Source organism: Schistocerca nitens, chromosome 8, assembly GCF_023898315.1.
Source record: "Schistocerca nitens isolate TAMUIC-IGC-003100 chromosome 8, iqSchNite1.1, whole genome shotgun sequence".
NCBI classification, from domain to species: domain Eukaryota; kingdom Metazoa; phylum Arthropoda; class Insecta; order Orthoptera; family Acrididae; genus Schistocerca; species Schistocerca nitens.
The window spans coordinates 296,366,086-296,370,475 of NC_064621.1; the positions used below are offsets into that span (position 1 = coordinate 296,366,086).

At 44.6% G+C, this 4,390-nt stretch overlaps 1 pseudogene; it reads right to left on the bottom strand.

Annotated features, from left to right (window-relative positions):
- Positions 1–914: 914 nt before the first annotated feature.
- Positions 915–1,031, bottom strand: LOC126199877 (5S ribosomal RNA; annotated as a pseudogene).
- Positions 1,032–4,390: the final 3,359 nt, after the last annotated feature.

Consider the following 4,390-nt stretch of genomic DNA (forward strand, 5'->3'; position numbering starts at 1 on the left):
ATCTATCCCGTAGTGATAAGCAGTTAGGCTATCTGCATGAATAATCTAGTCTAACACAAAACTATGTGGTACTGGTTAGCAAACAGCTATTTCTCTTATTGTAAAATGAAAATTTCCACGAGAGAAAATATCTCAATTAGTAAAATGTTCCAGGCTATTATGCCACGTACAATGTATTCCACTTTAAAACCAAACATTTCGTTGCCATCTGTGGAGGACATCTTTAAGAGGGGTCATAGTTTCTTTGAGTGTCCGATACACAAAAAAATGGCTCTGAGCACTATGGGACTCAACATCTGAGGTTATCAGTCCCCTAGAACTTAGAACTACTTAAAACTAACTAACCTATGGACATCACACACGTCCATGCCCGAGGCAGGATTCGAACCTGCTACAGTAGCGGTCGCGCGGCTCCAGACTGAAGCGCCTAGAACCGCTCGGCCACACCGGCCGGCTCCGATACACAGCCCGGCACTCTGCTGACCGTAGCAAAATTTCGTTCACACGTACTCCCATGCAATGGTGTGACGTCACATGCTTTGGATACCCGATCGCAGTTCGCCATTGTCGGCTGCCGTCACCTGATGTTCCTACCTTGGTGCTTTGCAACCTGGAGACCAACACATTAATTTTGATAAGATTCAATTACTAGCAGCGACAAGCAGACTGTAGCCTCAAAAATATATAGAGAGGCTATTAAACTAAACTCCTCCCGCATAGGCCATGAAGGCCCAAAGGTACCGACTGGACGCCGTGTGATCCTCAGTCCACAGGCGTCATTGGATGCGGATATGGAGGGTCATGTGGTCAGCACACCGCTCTCCCGGCCTTAGGTCAGTTTCTGTGACCGGAGCCGCTACTTCTCAATCAAGTAGCTCCTCCGTTTGCCTCACAGGGGATGAGTGCACTCCGCTTGCCAACAGCGCTCGGCAGACCGGATGGTCACCCATCTAAGTGCTAGCACAGCCGACAGCGCTTAACTTCGGTGATCTGACGGGAACCGGTGTTTCCACTGCGGCAAGGCCGTTGGCGCATATAGAGGCTATAGAGGCTGTTAAATCCCCCAGAAGTTTCAGTAAGAAGGAGGGCGAGAAATTGAATGACATCTGTACCCAAGGGCAGAAGAAGATTTGTGTTTGCCTTCCACCAGGGGGTGATAACAGCAGCTGACGGTGGCAACTGACAACGGGCAGTTGCGCTCAGGAATTCAAAGCATGTGACGTGATACCATTGATCGGAAGCAGGCATAAACGGAATATTTCTGCTATCAGTAGCGTGCCAGGGTATGACTCGGACACTCAAAGAAGTTAATATCCGCAGTAGGGGATGAAACATTGTGTTTCTTATGTGAAATCCATTAGACCACTGTATAATAACCTGGAACATTTCATTAATTGTTAGCTTTCTTTCTGCTCGAAATTGTCCGTTTGGCAGCAAACAGTTTCGTTCCCAAGACCACCTTTTATGCGGGAACACGTATTACTGTGATACAGAAAAACATTCTGGAGGAATTACATACATACAACGTATGTAACGTCCAAAAACGTGTTATAAGGATAATGTCTACACGTGAGGATCCTATATACTAACGTGTAATGTCATATACACTCATCTTCTTATTTCTTCTAATGCAAGCTCTTTGATTTCCACTTTTTGGAAGGAGGTTGTATGAACAAAAAGAAGAAGGGAACTCTAGCAACGATGGGTTGTAAAATGCGTTACATAGGACCTATAAGCGCTTCTTCAGTAGAAGAGATGTGTTTTACAGTATTGAAGATGAACAGGTGCTCACTACTCTCACGGTACACATTGTCTAGCCCATGTTTGCTCTAGATTGAGTCCATACTACTGCCTCTGAAACTTTGTCGATAGACTTCGGTTCACTCTGTATATGAAGGGTGTAATGGATTTTAGTGCAGATATTTTTAATGCGATTCCTTAATATACACACATCTTGCGTTTGCTTTTTTTATCTGCGTCGAACAGTCTTCTCACAAACATATCACAAACTTTATGACCTGACGTTTTCTGCAAGGCTGTAGCTAGGTTGCAAAGAGAACAATGCCTCTCAGTATAGACTAGAAGTTTTCCATTCACTGGCCCGCACCTCAACACTTGTCCTGCTGCCCAAGGATAAATAAATGCTACTGGCTTGCTGTTGCCACGTGGTGACAGAGAGAGAGAGAGAGAGAGAGAGCTCAATAAAACGGACTAATTGGGGTGATCTTATGAGGGGTATTTCCGTTTTCAAGGGCGAAATTGCGAAATGGAACCCATAGCAAAAATCAAAAGTGTTTCATACGCAACATTTAGCTACACCTTCTATCTACTTCTCTGCTCAGTCGCTACTCCGAATTGGATGTGTGTCCTAGAGAGGTACCAACTTCCCATTACCCAGTTTATAGAAGGCAAGTACCTATGCTTTCCTCCAAGTCTGTATGCCGGACTGTAGCTCATTATCTGCGCCAAAAGGAGGCCCGCATAGCCAGCCCTTCATGTGAGAAAAGAAATAAAAATGATAAGGAGGCAAGTCTGGGCTGTATGGTGGATGATCAAACTTCTACCATCGAAAGCGCCACAGCAATGTCTTTGTTGCAACAGCAGTGTCTGGCCGTGCGTTGTCACGAAGAAATGAAATGCCTGATGACAATATTCATCTCCTCTTGACCAGAATTGTACCTCATAGACGATTTTCCCGAATCGCCTGATCCACTCTCTGAACAAGATCGTCGGTGGACACTCCCTGCCTTCCCAGATTGTCTGCATCATGAACGTCTGCACGTCCTGCTTCGAAGACCTTGCACCACTGCCCGTCTCCGCTGTCAAGTACGACAGCCAAGTTATGTGTGCTGCACGACATGAGGCGAAAGCTCTCAGCATGAAGAAATGTAAGGACACAGTAGACACACTGCGCGACACATCTGCGCTTTCTTCGTCGGATGTTTATCGTGGTTTTAATTTCGTGACGGAAAGCACCTTGGCCAGTATTTGTGATTTTAGTGGCATTTGCTTCATAGGTATTAGGCCGTGGTCTACGACAAATGTCTGTACCTGACGTATCCAGACAACAGTCTGTTCATGACGTCATTAGACTTCTGGCTATGGAGCTTTATTTAGCACTTAGACCCACAGAATGTTCTGTGTCAAGCCTTCTTTTTTCTCTTAAATTTCTTGTTGTGTTCTTGAATTTGTATGGCCCCTCTGTGCATCCCAAAGTAGTAATAAATCAATACTGATAAACCCGTGGTGTCAGAAAAAACAATTTTATTGTTTTCTATTCACAGTGCATTTTGTACTATTACCGAATTATCCATCTTGCGCAGTCCATTATTGAAAGACCGAATTACTGAAAGTAAAACTATAAAATGTTTTCTAAAACAACTATGTAAAGCTTTAAATAGGCATATAACGTATAGCGTACTCAGTAATTCAATTAAAATTAGATAGATTCTTATATTATGTGAAATGCCAAGAAGTGTAATACAAAGAACACTAATGTAATGAGTCACAATTATGATCATAGGATTAAACAAACATACAGTGTGTTACAAAAAGGTACGGCCAAACTTTCAGGAAACATTCCTCACACACAAATAAAGAAAAGATGTTATGTGGTCATGTTTCCGGAAATGCTTAATTTCCATGTTAGAGCTCATTTTAGTTTCTTCCACCTACGCTCAACGGAGCACGTTATCATGATTTCATACGGGTACTCTACCTGTGCTGCTAGAACATGTGCCTTTACAAGTACGACACAACATGTGGTTCATGCACGATGGAGCGGCCGGCCGAAGTGGCCGTGCGGTTAAAGGCGCTGCAGTCTGGAACCGCGAGACCGCTACGGTCGCAGGTTCGAATCCTGCCTCGGGCATGGATGTGTGTGATGTCCTTAGGTTAGTTAGGTTTAACTAGTTCTAAGTTCTAGGGGACTAATGACCTCAGCAGTTGAGTCCCATAGTGCTCAGAGCCATTTGAACCATTTGAACCACGATGGAGCACCTGCACATTTCAGTCGAAGTGTTCGTACGCTTCTCAACAACAGATTCGGTGACCGATGGATTGGTAGAGGCGGACCAATTCCATGGCCTCCACGCTCTCATGACCTCAACCCTCTTGACTTTCATTTATGGGGGCATTTGAAAGCTCTTGTTTACGCAACCCCGGTACCAAATGTAGAGACTCTTCGTGCTCGTATTGTGGACGGCTGTGATACAATACGCCATTCTCCAGGGCTGCATCAGTGCATCAGGGATTCCATGCGACGGAGGGTGGATTCATGTATCCTCGCTAACGGAGGACATTTTGAACATTTCCTGTAACAAAGTGTTTGAAGTCACGCTGTTACGTTCTGTTGCTGTGTGTTTCCACTCCATGATTAATGTGATTCGAA